Source organism: Eschrichtius robustus, chromosome 3 (assembly GCF_028021215.1).
Source record: "Eschrichtius robustus isolate mEscRob2 chromosome 3, mEscRob2.pri, whole genome shotgun sequence".
Classification (NCBI taxonomy): domain Eukaryota; kingdom Metazoa; phylum Chordata; class Mammalia; order Artiodactyla; family Eschrichtiidae; genus Eschrichtius; species Eschrichtius robustus.
Window position 1 is genome coordinate 156354205 of NC_090826.1, and position 18283 is coordinate 156372487.

The following is an 18283-nucleotide window of genomic DNA, read 5'->3' on the forward strand; positions in this document are numbered from 1 at the left end:
CTAGGAGAGGGGAACATCAGCCCCGGCTACAGAGCCATCTTCTGCAAAAAAGGATGGAACAGGCAGACCCTATATTTGCCTCTTTGTGACAAGGGGCTTCTCGCTAAGCCCAGGCCCCGACTAGGAGTTGCGTTTCATTCCTCTGACAGTCACTGCCATTCCTTGTTTATGTCTGAGCCTCTCTCCACTCTGTAAAAAGGGGACAAATTGCTCCAATCTGGACCTGCCTGCCCCTCCCACCAGGGGTCACAGGGTGAGACACTGAGTCAGGGTGGCCTCTGCAGGGGACCACCCTCCTTCAGACTGCAGGACCAACGGGCAGGCTTTCTCCCAGGGGGTCCGTCCTGCAGGTCCCAGCCCCACACCTGGGGTTCAGAGGGCCCAGCCAGGCCAGCACACTCCCGCAGCCTCAGTGGCCCTGGCTGGGGGCAGCTGAGAACTCATCTCTGCTTGGTGCGGTAGTGCTCCAGCAGCACTTGGCGGGCAGCTGGCTGGCCTGGAGCCGGCGTATTTGCTGTGCCATGTTTGCTGTGCCCGTGCAGAGCTGGTGCTCCCTGCCAGCCTCGTGGAAACGGTGGCGCTGCAGCAGGTGCAGCCTGGGCCCACACCAAAGCCTTCAGATGGCACGGGGCAGAGGGCAGTGACCTGACCCCCGCACCTCCAGGTGACTCAAGGGTGATTCTGGGGAGATGGGGAGGCAAAGGAGGAAAGACCTGGGGCCACAGGGTGGGAGAGGAGGGGAGCTTTAGCCGGGACGCCTGGATGGATCCACGTGGCAGGCCCCCGTCAGTGACAGGGCCCTTAAGTGAGGTCTGGTTTCCAATGTAAGAGCCTGGGCTTTGGAGCCTGCAGCGCTGGGCTCCAGTCCCAGCGCTGCCACTCACCTCAGACAAGGTTCCAGTCTCAGATTAGCCTCCTCCTCTGCCCATAGGAAAGCAAATAGCATCTGGCTCACAGGTTTGGGGTGCAGGAGAGAGGACATTCTGCGTGTCACACCTTAGCCTGGTGCCTAGAATGTAATAAGGGACTAACCAAGGCAAGTTATGACTCCTCCTCCTTCCTGAAGCCAAGGGGATGTTCAAGTGCAGAACTGCTCAGAGACGTCTAAGGCAGACCCTACAGAAACGAGCAAGGCTGAGGGTGACTGAGGAGGTCTTGGCCTCCAACTCCTGAAGGCTCAGTAGAGGCCCTCACAGCTCCCCTTCCCTGTGAGCTGAGAGCCTGCTTATTCCAGACACCTTTCCTCTAGGACTTGCAGACAAAGCCGGTCCAGTCCCAGGGAGTCAGGCCCCAGCTTGAGACAGGACTGGATGAGGCCTGCCTGGCCCAGGCCGGCTGCCTCCACCCGGGTCCTGTGAGTATATCAGTGCTTGGGGCCCAGCCTCCTCCAGACCACGGGCCCAGGTGTGTGCTCAGGGATCAGCATCAGCAGGCCCAGGTTCGAGTGGAGGCTCAGCCACTCAGCGCTGGCTGTGAGGTTGCAGGCTTCCATCTCCTCGTCGAAATAAGGATGCCTGGGCTGCCCAAGTGGCAGGGCATTCGTGAGGCTCGGAAGAGATGTCAAATATGGGTGCCTGCACCCCAGGTTCCCAGATCTCTCTCCCTAAGGGAGACAACTGTCAGGATGCTGCGGGGCCATCTGGGGTCCCCACAGAGGGCTCTGACCTGCTCGGGGCCAGGCCTGGGGCAGGGCTTGAGAAAGTGGCTGGCAGTGGCCCCTCAGGCTGAAGGCTTGTAGCCAACCCCCCAGTGGAGCTGGAAGGAGGAGGCTCGGCCTCCACCACGCGTGCGGGGACAGAGGTGGAGAGGGAGGGAAGGCTGGGACTTGTCCCAGCACATCCAGACCTGCCAGCAGGACCTGAGTCACCCAGCTAGCTAGAAGGACAGTCTAGGTCGGTGACGGCGGCACTGCTTCCCACACTCGGGTCCTCGCAGAAGAGCCCTCCCTCCCCGGTAGCCGATCCCTGTCTTTGGTTCCTCCGCCCTCCAAAGTCTAACTGTCAAGATGAGGGGCCCAGTGGTGCTCAATAGACCACCTCGGCCATGCCCCTGCCCCCAGGCAGCCACCCACCAAGTTGGCTCTGCTTCCAAAAGCACCCGGAGGAGATTCCACAAGCTCTGGGTGCCTGGACCCTGCTGCCGGCCAACCTCCCAGCCTAAAGGTCCTTTAATTGCCTTACTCTGGTTATTCTTGTAGCGATTTCAGCTCACTGAAGAGAAGACTAAAGTAAATCCTTTAGAAAGATCTGGGTCTCCAGCTGGTTTGGGCGCTCTGATCTCTGGGCTCCTACAGGAAGGCTGAGTTCTCTCTGTACCACTCTCTTGGGTCCCTTTGTTCTTTTTCTACCTGAGCCCAGCCCCAAGCACCCAGAGTTGAGGTGGAGGTGAGGAGGAGAAGATTTTCCACGAAATTGGGCATTAAATAAACTCATGCAAGAGACAAGTCACCAGCACAGACCTGTTATATGTCTCTGGCTGGTCCCCTCCTCATCTTCTCAGCCAGGCAGGGCCAAGCCAGGCCAAGGATGGGAAGACCTGAGCGATGGCAGCGTGGATGCTGAGGAGGAAGGGGCTGACCAGGGGTCCCATTCCTTCCTCTGCATTTCCTTCTCTGCTGGTCTTGGAGCTGTCATCAGAGATGGGCAGCCTGTAGTCCAGGTAGCCTGTAACCCAAACCACTAGCTTTAGGTTCAATGAAATTCAAGAAATGCAGTTTTGAACACCTGCTCTGTGCCAGGCACTCAGACACAAAGAAAAGTAAGACATGGTCCATGCCCTCATGGAGCTCACAGCCTAGTGGGGACACACATACACACACACACACGGGGACACACACACACACACACACACACACACACACAGCCCTCTAACACAGAGGCAGGAAGAGATAAATGCTGCAGCAGGGGATGGGGTGGGAAGTCCAGGGAGGGAGAGCTCCACTCTGATAGGGACCTTTGGGGAGGTTTCTCAGAGCACTGAAGGATGGGCAAGAGGCAAGAAGGGAGAGTGTCCCAAGCAGATAGTTTTGGTCAGGTTCTGGGCTTGCAGGTGAGACAGAGGCATCGTTACATGGTTTGAAGGGATATGCGGTGTTTCAGGCATCAGTACTGCCCAGCCTACACCCCAGAGGGCAGGATACCTGGGGAAGGGGCTTCTAAGGCCACTCCAGTGAGAGGGAGAGGGAAGAGGGGAAGGGAACCCCCACTCCAGAACTTATGGGACTTGGGGGTTTCAGAGGGGTGTTGGTGCTTGAAAGAGAAAGGGAAGGTGAGGGGAGTTTGGGGAGAGAAGGGAAAGGGTGAGCATTCTCCTCAGGAAGATCTGGGACCATCCGGAAGTCTAGGGACTTGGGGGCTAACACTCAACTATGCTGTGTGATACTGAGACGGTCATGCAACCTCTCTGGGCTTTAGGGTCCCCACCTCCACACAAATGGAGAATTTAGGATGGAGAGATTGACAAAGCTAGTGAGTTTCTGGGAAATCCAGGAAGTATCTCTGTGAAGCAGACTCAAGGGCAGGCTCCCGGTGTGGTGGAGAGGAGGCTTGGTTTGGGTGAGGTCTGTGAGCAGGAATGCACGCAGACAGAGGAGTCGGGACCGGTGTTCTAACCGTGGGGAGTCCTCACTGCTGGACGCCCAGGTTGTGGGGAGGGCATCTGGAGGTGAGTCGGAGAGCAAGTTTGGCTCCAAAGGGTCTCCTGGCCTCCCTCTCACCTTTCCCTGGGAGCAGGGCAAAAGATGAGAGAATGCCAGGGTTCTCTTCTCCACTTGGCAGCTGTGAGATTAAAAGGGAGGTGACTTCTACGCACAGCCGTGGTCTGCTCAGGTATGATTTTGAGGGTGTGGGGAGACCCCTCCCCCACCCCGGCCCAAAGTCATCGCAACATCAATCCCTTTTCCTATCCAAGGCCTCACAGCTAACAATGCTTTTTGTGTACATGGATTCATTTTATCTCCACCATAACCCTAGTGGGTAGCTAGAGAGGTGACATGAGACTCCACTTACGGATAGCAAACCGAGTCTCAGAAAGATGAGGGGAACTTACTCATGGACACAGCAGGTGAATGGCTGCCCCAGGACAAACGCAGGCTTGCTGACAACGCCACCGCAGCTGTAGCTGAAGCCTGACACCCACAGGTAGGCTAAGCGTTGCTTGTTACATGTACAAACGCAGGTGCCCCTACGAGGGGTAAACCTTGAGCCATTCACACCTTAGTATGAATTCGTTTATCCCACTGAACACTTTCTTTACTCTGCCAGAGAAAGACAAGGTTAGGGTTTGAGAGGTTGAAGAAAAAACATTTTCAAGGAGGCAGAAAGGGAAAAAAAATTTTCTACAAATTCCATTGACTTTCTATTTTTTCCCAAGGCTATGTCTTTTGAGCCACAGAGCTTAATGCCAACCCCAGAGGGAAAAGCCTAGGGAGGATCCAAAGGAACAATTTATTCATCTGTTCATCAAACCTACATGAACATGTTTTATGTAAGAGATGGAGGATACTGAGGTGAACTAGACAAACTCTTTCTCTTCAAACATCTCAAAATCTATCCAGGAAGACAGAGGTAAAAAAATGACAACGGAGGGCTTCCCTGGTGGCTCAGTGGTTGAGAGTCTGCCTGCCAATGCAGGGGACACGGGTTCGAGCCCTGGTCTGGGAGGATCCCACATGCCGCGGAGCAACAAAGCCCATGCGCCACGGCTACCGAGCCTGTGCTCTAGAGCCCGCGAGACACAACTACTGAGCCCGAGTGCCACAACTGCTGAAGCCCGCGTGCCTAGAGCCCGTGCTCCGCAACAAGAGAGGCCACCGCAATGAGAAGCCCGCGCCCTGCAGCAGGGTGTGGCCCCCGCTCACCGCAACTAGAGAAAAGCCCGCGGGCAGCAACGAAGACACAATGCAGCCGAAAATAAATAAAAAAAAAAAAAAAAAAAAAAAAAAAGACAACGGAGCTTGGTAACTGCTAAAACGAAGTTATGATCTAAGAAAGAGCAGCTAGCTGCTGGAGGGGAGCTGGATTAGCAAAGTTCTCTTCCCTCGATGACACATCTTTCATCACACATTTTTCGCCCATCCCAGCACCTCATAAGCCTTCCAGCCAGACAGTCCTTTCTGTCACCTCAAGTCTCTCTTGCTCAGCAGTGCCCAGTACCCCTGGCCATGCCCAGTGATCCCAGCCTGTGACCTCAGCAGCTAGGTGAAGGGCCATGAGGCCTTTATGGAATCTCTGGCCAAGACTCCCATTATACATATGAGGAAAGTGAGGCCCAGATAGAGGTGGTGACTTGCTTGAGATTGCCACAGTGAGGCGGTGCTGAGCCTGGGCTCTCACCTGCAGCTGTGCACATCACGGCAAGCACACCTGGAGGGGTTTGGCCGAGGAACCCCTGTGCTCTGTACAGGGTCGGAGAAGGAAGGTAAGGTGGCTGAGGGGGAGGCAGTAGAGGAAGGTAGAGGAAGCTCTGAAGCCGAGGAGGAAAGAGAGGGCAGGGAAGAGGGCACTCATCAGGAAGGGCTCAGATGGTGACAGGGCAGCAAACTTTCTTCTAGAGGTCAGCATCAGGAGTTCCCTGGTGGCCTAGTGGTTAGGATTCCAGGCTTTCACTGCCGCAGCCCAGGTTCAGTCAATCCCTAGTCGGGGAACTGAGATCCCGAAAGCCGCGTGGCGCGGCCAAAATAAATAAATAAAGCCCGGCATCATCATCCACAGTCTGTCTTATTGAACCCTCAAAGGCCAGGCCTACTTAAAATTAAATGTAAGTTAATTAAAATTCAATAAAATTAAAAATTCATTTCCTCGGCTGCACTAGCTACATTTCAAGTGCTCAGGAGCTACGTGTGGCTGGTGTCTGCCGTACTGGACAGCACAGATGGAACGCATTTCCATCATGGCAGAAGTGCTGTTCCAGACACTTGACATGTATAATCTCATTTAAATAATATTTCCTGAGAATGATTAATACATGTTTGTCGTAGAAAATTTGAGGGAACTTCAGTCACAGATGATGCCCTCCACCCACTATTAGCATTTGACATACATCTTTCTAGCCCTTATTTTTCCTTTAAAAGAAAATTCAAATAATGCACAGTCGGTGTAAAAAATGCAAACAATATGGGGGCTGGAGAGTAAAAATGTTGTCCCTCCGCAGGGGAAAGCCCTGTCAGCAGCTTGGCACGTGTTCCTCCTGAGTCTGCCTTTCCCTCAGCCCCACGGTCTCAGCAACACTGAGGGGCTGCTTTAACCACAGAATCTCTATTTCACTGGCTCTGCCCTCATCCACCTTCGAGAAGACTTCCGGTCCCTCCCCTTCCACTAACCTGAAGTGCCACAGGCCCGGGACCCTCGCAGTGGCCTCTGCTTTGGACCCAGAAGCCCCTCTCTCCTCTTCCCTCACCCAGCCCTGCTCCCTGCGACACCTCATCAGGTCCTGGGGAAGGGGCGCTATATCTTGTTACCTCACCCCAGTTATTTCTCCCAGCCATCCTCGGAGGCCATGGCAGAATAGCAGAGTGGTCCAGAGCGCAGAGTCACAGGTTATGTCCCAGCTCTACCACTCATCAGGATTCCCGAGATCCTGCACGATGTATCTGAGCCTCAGTTTTCTCATCTGAAGGTTGGAGATAATATCTACCTCAAACTGTTTGCTGTGAGAGTTAAATGAGATAATAGATGTAACACATTCTGCATTTCGAGATAGTAATTATTATCATTTTGCAGATGAGAAAACTGAGGCTCAGCGAGACCTAGGTACTTCTCGAGGTCCTGCTGGCAGGAGGTGGCAGGAACCAGGGTTCTAACCTATGTCTGTCTGGCTCCAAAGCCCACGCTTCTGACCCCACAGGGCCATCCCTTTCTTAACCTTGCTCCTACCCTCCAGAACACCTTTATATGGGTCCAAAAAAGCAAAGAAGCAAGGGAGGCAGCAGGAGAACTGTCAGGTGGCTCTAAACCTCAGACTTTTCCCAAGTCAGAGGCCTGCCGGAGCCAGGAGGGCAGCAGTCCCCTGTCACGCGGTCCCCCAGCTTCCCACTGCAGACTGGGTGTCCTGCTGCTTGTGTCTGCTCTCTGCAGACCTCAGTTTCTCCATATATATAACAACCCTGACAGTCTGTCATTTTGCACTTCTGTGACCTCCAACCCCAGAAGTCATCAGGGACCCAGACTCGACTGGAGGCAGGAGGCCAGCCCTGCGCCTCAGACCAGACCAGGCCCTGGTGAGGGGCTGACCCGCAGTTACCTCACTCTCCCTAGGCTCCCCTGGGGCCCTGAGGTGGGGCGCGGTGCTCGACAGGCCTGCTGGGTGAGGGCAGGTTTGGAAGGAGATTTAGGAAGGGTGTGGCAGGGAGGGTGTGCCTGGCAGGCTCAGGTGAGGTCACTAGAGAGGGGGCACGCCTGCCAGATTCCTCGGCTGTGCCAGACAGGGCCCGGCAGCTTCCCCTGCAGACCACGTCTCTGGGCTCCTCTGTGGGAACCCCATCCTTCGTGAAGGGTGAGCGGGGTTGGACGAACTCCCCTCAACATCCATCCAAGGCCAACTCACAGGCCCTCCCCTGCTGGGTGGTGGGCCAGGAGGGCCCCAAGAGCTGTGAGGACAGGAGTGGGAAACCTGTCCTCATCGGCCCAGCTGGCCAGAGGTTTGTCTCCCCCAGCAACCCTCCCCAGAGGGAGCAGGAGCAGACAGTGGCCATGGGTGATTCACCAGTGAGCCATCTTCCCATCCCCACCCCTCTGGCCTGCCTAGGACAGCCCATCCTGTCTTTCAAGGGGGCTGGAGACCAGCCTTTCTGGCCATCAGCTTCCTCTCTCCTCACCCAGCCCTCCCCCCCGCTGTGTGCAAGACAGCAGGGTCCATGGAGGAAGGGATTCGACCACAGATGATCCAGGCAGTCAGAGAAGACTCCTTTGTGAAAGCAGGCAGAGGCCACAGGGGCCCAGATCTGGCTTGCTGTTCCCTGCCCTGCCCCTTCTCCCCTCTACAAGGCAACACCCATTCTCCCTGAGTCCCACGGGAGGAATGGTCATTGTCTCTTCTTCCTCCTCTTCTGGGATAGAGCTTAGACCCTGTAATTTATTCCCTTCCAAAAGACCAAATATGTGGGGTAGTGGGGAGTTCCAGTCCAACCACCCCATGAAGCTCGCTGTTAGAAAATATTTCCTTTTACTGAGTTACTATCTGCCTCCCTATAGAATCCACTAGACAGCACTTCAAGAATTTAATGTCCACTCGCAGTCTCCATCTACTCTGTAATTCTTTGCTCTGAGCCAAATACCCTCAGTTCTTTTAGTCATTCCTCCTAAGACTGGTTTCAAGACATTTTGACAGCTTGGCCTGTGTCCCCTGGAAATATTTCCATTTATCTGCACTCTTATAGTAACATGGTATCTAGAATGGGACTTGGCATTCCAGTCAAAATCAGGCCAACATAGAGAACAGTACAGAACAATCACCTCCTAGACTTTGGCATGATATAGATCCCGTGAGCTCTATTGTCTTGCTGGCCTGCATTGAACTTGGGCTCAGCAAACACCTCCTTGGCGATTTTGGACTCATGTGGCTGTTTAGACATGTCCTTGTTGAGTGGGTACACATAGGTCACTCAGCCTGCGTGACTGTTGCCTCCAACGATTCGGAGGCCCCTCGGCCTTCCTGGGTCGGGGTTCCCTGGCAGATGACCCCCAGGGATGAAGCCCAAGGCTCAGGCAGTGGCTCTCAACAGGTCTTCACTTGTCCACTCTCTTGAGGGTCTGATGAAAAGCTCTGCATCACCTTCCCAGAAAACGTACCTTCTCAAAAAACCTACAAATGCCACCAGGACTCCCTGCAGAACATCGGGACCCCAGGTTAGGAATCCCCATCTGGAAGATGATGCCTGAAAAGTAAACTCTGAGACAGCCTCCCTGTTCTAAGCATGAGTGCTCAGGACTCCCACAAAGTAACAGCCTTTCACACCAGTGCTGTGCTTTACAGCTCACAAAGTGTGTTCACACATATTGCCTCGGACAGACCTTAGAGTACAGATTATACTTGAACAAATAGGAGGTCAACGTCCACTGACTTGACCAAGGTCACACAGCCAATCTGGGCAGAGCCAACACTCTCCTTCTCACATGGGGCCTCAGAGGAGCCAACACAGTCTGTCCGACCGTGGGGAAGACACAACAGAGAAATGGCTGCCCTTGGCCTCAGGGGAGATTGGTCCTGACCGTTCCTGACCGTGCCCAGCGGGCTCCTGCTGCTGCTCCAGAGAGACACACCCAACCTGCCCCCGTGCTGAGCTGTGCTTCTAACAGCCTCCCTCGTGGCACAGCAGTGAGGGGCCAAGCTACCAGGCTGCAGCTTGTGAGAGAGGAGAGACAAGGGCAGAAACCAGGCCTGGAGCCTGAACCCCAGGAACCCGGGGGACAGAAAAAGAGCCCCTGGACCCTGCCTCTCCCTCGACAGCAGACACCTTACTTGGCAGGGGCATATCCGAGGATAAAATGGGGCTGGAGAGGGGGTGGCAGTCAGGATATTGGAGCACATCTGAGTGAATGAGGTTTACGTACAGGCACCAGACTTGACTGTTTGAGGTCAGTGTTTAAGTCTGCAAGGAATTCTTTCTCCTTAAAAACCCCTCTACTTGACTCAGAAAACTCCTCAGCCTGCAACACTCAGCTCACTCCCTCCATGAAGCTTTCCCCAATGTCCTGTGTAATGACGGTTGCCCCTAGCAGGCTGGAGCTCTGGACTCAACATCCCACCCTGGTCCCTGGCAATAGGGGCTCAATCTATGTTTGTTCAGTAAGCTCTAGACACCAGAAATGACTGACTGTCTTTTGTCTCTACTTGTTCTGTGACTTCGAACTGGGTCCCAAACCTCCATGGTCAACGAAAGCCAGCCCGCCTCAATACACACACTCACCCACTTTAACTGGAAGCCAATAATGGCCTTTAGAAACCCTCTCAAGAAGCATCTAACAGGTTTTCCCAGGCTGGGATGTGGCGAGGGAGAAGGATCAAGAAAGAATACTGTCATTTTTATGTCTTTCCCCAAACCGGGTTATTTTCCTTTGCTCCAAACAGTTGGCAGAGATGTGTGGGCAGAGAAAGGGTCTGGAACTTGGCGTGTTGCTCTGCAGGCATCTGGGTGGTTCTCCACCCTCAGCTGGTTTGCAGCCCGGGCTGGGGCTGGGGGTTGCTAAAGGGAGGGGCCTGGTGTGCAGTGGGTGGGTTGCTGCTCGGGCCTTTGATCATTAACTCTTATCAAAAAGGGTTCATAAATTTGTGTTGGTTTTATGCATCTTTCTCCTCCACCGGACTCTGGAGGGTGGGAACCACATTTATTCAATTCAGAATCCTCAGGGCTGGGTACAATGCCAAGTATAGAGTAATGCTAAATACATGTTGAAGGCAAAAAAATAAAATAATTTTTTAAAAAAGCACCAAAACCTCCCTCCTAGTCTCATTTCTGGGGCACCCCTGCCTCTCTTAAAGGAAAGAGCTTCTTAGAGCTTCCCTATGCTGATGGGAGGAGGGACCTGTCATTGGCCTCCATTCTAGCTGGAGGTGTGGGCCCTTCTCCCCTGGGCTGCTCCTAAGACTAGTTCTTTGTCTCTGTTGTTTCTAGCCCCAAACGTGTGTCTTAGGTTTCCTGCCACCTGGCCTGACGGCCCAACCGCCCCAGCTATATCTCTGCACAGCCCCAACCAGACATGGAGATTCACCCCTGGCTTCCTGACAGCTCTCACCCCTATGGCAACCACAACTATTTTTAGCAGAGGTCAGGGGGGCCGAATGACCTCACTGCCTCATGTTTTTGACATCCTCTGGAGACCTCAGTCCTCCCAACGTTGGGTCTCACTTTCCACTGCTTTTGCTCATCCTCCAGCTGCCTGGGTTTCTTGGAGTGAGTCTCGGGCCCAGCTCAGGGAAGACCCTTTGTCCCCGCGCCCCCTCCTGGCTGTAACCCCCAGCCCTCAGCATTTAGGGCCCGCAGACCCATTCGTTTTTCTCAAAGTTGTCAGAAATTCTCCATCCTTTCCTGGGTCAGAATCCCAACATCTGACTCAAGTTCTCAGTCTAACCTAAATCTTTCCCGCTGTCAGGGTTGCCAGATTTAGCAAATAAAAATACAGAATACCCATTTAAATTTGAATTTCACATAAACAACAAATAATTTTTTAGTTCAGCATGTTTTAGGTAATATTACACTAAAAAATTATTCGTTGTTTATGTGAAATTCAAATTTAACTGGGAATCCTGTATTTTATCTGGCAACCCTACCTGCTGTATTCCTTCTCAGTAGAGCAGCAGTTATTAAATGTTTTGGTCTCAGGATCCCTTTATACTCTAAAAACTTATTGAGGACACTCAAAGAGCATTTATATGGGTAAACTGATGTTTATCATATTAGAAATTAAAACATAAATTAAAAAATATTTATTAATTTATTTTAAAATAAGTTTAAAAAAGTGACAGTAATAACTCATTACACATTTACATACACAAAACATTTTTTACAAAAACTTGCTATATTTTCCAAAACAAAAAAAATAGTGAGAAGAGTGGCATTGTTCTACATTTTTTGCAAATGTTTTTAATGTTTGGCTTAATGAAAAAGAGACAGATTCTTTTCTTTAAAATTAAAAAATTTAATTGTGGTAACAAAATACATAACATAAAATTTACCATCCGAACTGTTTTAAGTGTGTAGTTTGATTGTATTAAGTATGTTCACATTGCTGTGCAGAGTTGGATTCTTATGTCTCCTTCAGCATCCGGTCTGTTATAATATCACACACCATGAAGCTTCTGGAAAATTCCACTGTGCACTCATGAGAGAATGAAAGTAAAAAGGCAAATGATGTTTTCATATTATGATGAAAACAGTTTTGACCTTGTTTTCCTCTGAAAGGACTTGGGGAACCCCCAGGGGTCCCTGACCACACTTTGAGAGCTGGTGCACTAGAGCAACACCAGAGACTTCAGTGGCGATCAGTAGCAGCAACCTTGCCCCTGACATTGATTTGGGGTGGGTATGACACACTGCACACATAATTTAATGTGATTCCAAGCTGGTTCTTATTTCTGAGATAGGTAGTCGGGGTGGGAGGTGGCTGAGGCCGGATCTTGCCTAGTGCCTTAGCAGGGATGAAAAAAAATGGGTCTAGAAAGACTCGGACCCAAGGGACCTAGGGGTGGCACACAAGTTATGAAGTGGACCAAGCTGAGTCAGAGAGAGAGTTACAATTCTGCCTCATCTTGAGGCTCTGAGAGGCTCTAAAGAAGGTAAACTCCTCCAAGCAGGGAGAAAATAATGGATGGGCTCCTGGGGACAGGGTCAAAGAACCAATGTCCTCGCTGCCCCAACCGGCCCCAACCATGGCTGGCAAGGAGGGAGCTGACCACCTTACTCCCCCGTCCCTCCCTGGTGTTCATCTGCTCATTCTGACCCTCTCTCTCATTTCCTGCCACGGCTAGTGGTTGTGAGGAAGGACGGCTGGGCCCTCACATTTCAACTGAATGGACTCAAGTGAGACCCTGCCTTGGGGCCTAGACACCTAGAGACTTTATTTAGTGGGGGGCTTATTCCTTTACTGACCAATCTAGTGACAAAAGAGTGGGGACCCAAAACAGCCAGTGGTCCATCCCTCGTCCACACAAGTGGTCCCATTACAACCCAGTCCAATGGAACATGAGTGTCCTACACATTTTTTGTACCAGACATACACCCTTGGCACACTCACCTCTGGGCTGTTCACAATCATCCTGTAGGTGTTATTTTATAGCTTCAACTTTATTATATACAAATTCCTTGAGGGGGGGAACCATGCCTTTATTGCTTCTGTATTTTCCACAGCACCTAGAACAAAGTAAGGTCTCAATACACATGGATGGGTTTATTAGGGGATGGCTTTTCACTGATTCAACTTTCAGAGTCCCATTTCTAAGGGGCTGGGGCCGGGAGAGCAGGTGGAGGCCCTTTGTTAAACATTTATTGAGTACCTTCTCCCACTCCTTAGTTTCTTTGGGGAGGCGTTGCTTACAAAGCACATTCATGAGTCATCCAGTTTAATCCTTGGGGCAACAGGACTGGTGTGAGTGTGCTGTGAAAGGGGCTCTCTAAGTGACTGCACTGTGTTCTGCCTAAAGGAGGAACGTGCTAAGCCAGGAGCTTGTCTCTGGGGCAACAAATACATGTGTGGGATGTCCTCCAGAGCTGTACTGGGGAAGCGCGTCCTGAACACGGCCACCTGGTGCGGCCTGGCTGAGAGGCTGGTACTCCACGAAGACCGTTCATGGTCACAGCGTTCCCTGCCCAGCTCCCGTGCTCCCCGAGTAACCTTCCCACTGAATCTCGGCTTCCCCTCGTGTGAAATGGCCAACAGACAGCGAATGTGCTCATCAGCAAACCCGAGTGTCTGGTTGGTTTCGCAGCAGTTATATTTTTCATTATAAATCAACAATTGACATTCTGGCTGGGTCTGTTCATCTCCTGGAGCTTTGTGAGTCTGCCCCCTAGTCTCCTGGGCCTGTTGCAAGCAAGGTTTCTGAGCAGCCACGTGAGGCCCAGACCCTGAATTGTGAAAGGGTCTCAAGGGAGACCTGGCCACTGTGTGAGGCTCTGAGGAGGAGACAGCCAGCTCTCCCCAGGTGCCACCTGGCCAACGGCTTTTCCGTTCACAGAGAACTGGGCACTGGGCTGGGAGGCAGAGCAAGCCAGGGGTCCCTTAGCAGAGGGGGGCTCCATGCCAGCGGCTGGCCTGCTACCAACCAGGGGCCCACCTGCTTGATGGGCACAGCCAAGGATCAGGAAGACACTGCAGGCCAGGCTGGAGGGTGATTCAGAATCCAGCCGGGGAAATTTAAAAGGTCACTGCACCCTTTCCCCGGGGTCTGGGTGAGGCATGTGGTCAGCCCTGCTGGGATAGCTGAGTGCCTGTGCTGTCCAGAGCCCAGGTCAGCGCCGCCTGGAGCTGCATTCTCCTAGGAGGGGAAAGCAGTGAGGAGTAGGGAGGCGGTGGTGCTGGCTGGGCCCTCGTTTCCACCCGGAAATGGGATTTTGGCCTCTTGGGCTGGGAAAATCCTGGCCGGCACTGTCTGTTTATCAGGGAAGCTGAGTCAGTCTCCTATCTCCTAAAAAACTGCTGTTTCTAAAATTTCATTGGTCAACACGTCTCCCAACGCCTTCCTTTTCTCTGGGGAATTCCTTTGGGGGGGGGGACAGTGGGGGAGAAATTGGCTCTTTCCTAGAGACTGAGACCTGAAATCAGAGTTTTTGCCCGTTTATGGACTTAAAGCCCCCTCCCCAACCCTAGGATGACTCATTCCCCCAACTTGACCTAAATGCCCCCAGAGGGGAAAAGGTGAAATTGAGAAGGTGGGATTAGCTGGGGGAGAGGACTGGTGGCTGGAGTGAGGAGGGAAGAGCCTGAAAAGCAATGGGGAATTCTTCTGAGAAACAATCAGCGAGGGGAGGATTTTAGAGCCAAAAGGAGGCAGAATAAGAGTGAGAGAGGGAGAAAGAGAGGTTTGTATCCCAGAGAGAAGCTGTGTGCCCAGTGGCATAAAATTCCTCTAAAGGCAGCAGCTCTGTAGAGGTAAGTTAAGGCTCTCACCTGGAGTCAGTTCTCAAACTTTGGTGTCATCAGAGCCACTCACCAGGCTTGTCAAAAATGCAGATTCCCAGGCCCCTGTGGGCTGCGCTCAAGCTCCCCAGTGATCTGAAGCAGGAAGCTCTGAAACACAGGAAGAGAACTGGGAATCCGGGAGCTGGCTTGTTCTTTGGGGCCTGGGTTGTACAAGGCAACTCCCATCCCCTCTGCCAGTGTCAGAGGCAGAGCCCTGGCCCAAGGGTGACATTTCCAATGTTCTTGTAAAATCTGTAAAAGCCTTAGAAGATGCACAGTCGTAAAGTTTCAGAGCGGGAGGGTCTTGAGAAGTCTTTTAGTACAGCCCTCTCGCACAGGAAGACTCGGTTCTACAATGGACTGTTCCCCCCCCCCCACCCTGCCCCCCAGCCTTCTTCCAAGGATGGGAGAAGCCCCGTTGTCTTCCTCAGGAGAGGAAGTTGTCTTCCAAACAGACAGAACTGCCTTCCCAACTCAGCAACACCCACCTCCCCCGCTGTCAAGCTTTCACAAACAACTGATCGGCTATACAAATAACTGCTTTCCTATTCAATAAAACCCTAGAACCTTTAGAACTCAGAGACTTCAGAGATCAACTAAGGTGATTTTCCACCCAAAGCAGAAATTCTTTCCTAGCAACAACTCCTAAATCTCTATCTCCAACTCACATCTCTTTCCCAAATTCCAGACTCCTTATACCTCTTATCGCCCCTGGAGGTCGAAGCACTCCCTGGCTTCCCCCACCCCCCTCCACCTGCAACCTTCCTTTCCCCCTCTCGAATAGTGGACACGCCATCCCTCAAGTCCTTCAGGCCACCCCCACCCCCTGGCTATTCTCAACAAGCAGCCAGAGGAATTAACAAAAAAAATCCTTAGTCAGATTACGCCATTCCTTTTGCTCTAAACTTCCCACTGGCTCCCCATTTCACTCAGAAAAAAACCATAACCTGTGTAATGGCTCACAAGGCCCTAGGTGCTCTACTCCCCGACCCCTGCTGCCTATCTTGACCCTCTCTCTGCTACTTTCTCCTTCACTCACTCTGTTCCAGCCTCAATGGCTGTTTTTGTTTTTGTTTTTTTTTAAAGTGCCACACAAAGGCAATTTTAATTTGCTAAAACAAACAAACAAAAAAAACCAAACAGAACGAACTTTTTCTTACTGCTACATCTACCATCTTAAAAAAGCGACACCCAGAATTTAAATAACCTATTTTCAGGTGTTACTTAAACAAAAGCATTTGTGTAAGTATTCTTGTAAGAAAAACCAGTGGCAAACAAACAACACCAGAGCCCAGACGCATTAATTCTGGCTACGAATTTTAAATTAGGTTTTATTTTTCTGTCCTGAAAATTCTGTCTACTAAAACTTCATAGTATAATAGAAACAGACACATAAATCCACTGAGCCTCTGCATAAACAAACATTTTCAGATTTTACTCCTGATGCATTCTTCAAATTACCCACAAAAAACTAACTGCTTATAAAGAATGTTTTAGGCTATGCTGATGATTTAAAAACAAGCACACAACCAACATAAAAACAAAGAATCTTCCTCTTTTTCAGGAGAAACGTCTTATGTGAAGTTATCCTCTCGAAACATGTTTGGTGTCAATTCTGGGTGAACCAGGATGGCCGCTTCCGTTCTCTCTCAATGATCCTCTTGCCCTGATCTTGCTTGGAGGGTGTCTCCCCCAAGTACAGCACCATGGTCTCCACGGTAGGAGCCTTGAAAGGGCCTCCCTCTTGCTTCTCTATCTGTCGTCTGATTTCCGCTGTCTCTTTACACACCTTCTCATAGCAATAGCCACAGAGGACGTGTTTCTGTTTCAGGTGACCACATTCAGGAGAAATGTCTCTATTGTTCTTAACTTTAACAAGCTTATGAGGGTTTCTTCTCCTACACCTGTTAACTTCAATGCTGCGTCTGTTTTGGGGAGCTGCCATCCAAAAGATGCTCTCCAAGAAGCTGGAAATCTCCTTACTTCCATTGGTATCATTTGCTGGTTCTGTAAGTATAGCTGGACCTTGGACCGCTAATGCTGGTCCCCATTGAAGACCGGGAAAGCCTGGCCGGCTCTGCCGAAGTTTCCGCTGCAGCTGCTCCCAACATTTCCGGAGGAGTCCCTGGGCTGCGGGCCACGGCAGAACCATCACCACCGGCATGGCAGGCGCCGCGTTGCTCGCCCGAAAACCACAATGGCTGTTTTAGAACTTGCCTGACCTGCTCCCACCTTAAGGCATTTCTATTGTCTCTTCCCTCCACCTGGAACACTGTTCCCCCAAATATCTATGTGGTTAGCACCTCCCTCCTTCAGGTCTTTGCACAAATGCCACCTTCTCGATGAGTCCTTCTCTGATCACCCCAATTTAAAACGTTATTCCCTGTCCCCTTCCCATTCTCCTCATGCTTATGACCTGTTAAGATACTATATAATTCACCTATTTATTATATCTATTGCTTTGTCTATCTTCCTCCACTAGAATGGAAACCCCATAAGGGTAGAGATTTTTGTCCGTTTTGTGTACAACTGTATCCCCCCAACCCCAGTCTCCTCTTAAAAATGCCCAGGCTCCTCAGCTAGCCCTTTGTCCTGGGTTCATCGCAGTCCAGACATGCTCTGGCTGTCAGTGAGTCTCTGGATTCTGACTTGCAGAGCTGAGCAGAAGCTCTAGTGGGATGTGGGCGCTGTGTCATGAGGGGGACTGTTGAAGTGACATTTCCCCTTCCCACCAGCCCATCAGAAGGTCCAAGGCAGCCTGACTGGATGGGGTCTGGGGAGAAGGGAAGGGCTCCTCCTGACATGCCTGCCGTGGGGGTCTCCCCGCTCTGCGCAGAGGAGCCTCGGTACTACCCAGTGAGGGGGTTTCCACTCAGGGACAGCCTGGATGGACTTGCCCCAGGAAAGGGCTGAGGGTAAGGTGAGAATTCTGACCAAGACTTTCTTGTCTTGGTTTCTGAAGGCCCTTTCCTGTCTCCCAAAGTTGCCCCCGGTGGTTGTCTGGGTTATTCACATTCCAGAAGCACTGATGTGGCACTAAATATTCCTAGGGCTCCAGCCTTCCACCCCTGGGGCCCAGAGTCATCTCTTTGAGCCTGCTTTCTGGAATGTTTTTGGTATGAAGCATCCTGGCAAGTGAGGGGAAGCTCCGTGCAAATGGAATCCCTGAGCCTGGGTCTCTAGGGGCTGGAGTAATAGACATTCTCTTCCCACCCAGAGTCTCTTTCCCCAGCGGGCTTCCGCCACATCCATGCCCTCTCCTGCCCACCCCTCCCAGCCCCTGGCTTGGAAGAGGTTAAGCAAACAGACCTCAAAGAGGACAAAGATCTCAGGACCAAGTACCTTTGCATCCCCTCCTCTTCCTAGAAATCCACCCCGCCAGCAGTGCTAGTAGGATGGGCTGCAGGGGCTTGGCGTCCCTTCTCTCCTCCCGTCCTGTCTCCCCACTCTAGCTTCTCCGTGTTCTCACTCACCCTTTATTTCCCAGCTCCCTTTTGGGGCTTTGGAGGTAAGGGGAAGGCATTTGGGGCAGAAGGAATTGCCATACTCCTTGTGCCTGGACAAGAGTGTGGCAGGTAATAGTGTCTCAATAAGTATTTGTAGTTCCATTCACTGATATTCTCCCAACTCTCCAAACCCAATCTAGTTTAAACGAGCCCCCCATCGCCCAC

General features: G+C 51.7%; 1 pseudogene; it reads right to left on the minus strand.

The window, feature by feature from the left end:
* Positions 1–16221: 16221 nt before the first annotated feature.
* On the minus strand, positions 16222–16776 carry LOC137761545 (large ribosomal subunit protein bL32m pseudogene; annotated as a pseudogene).
* Positions 16777–18283: the final 1507 nt, after the last annotated feature.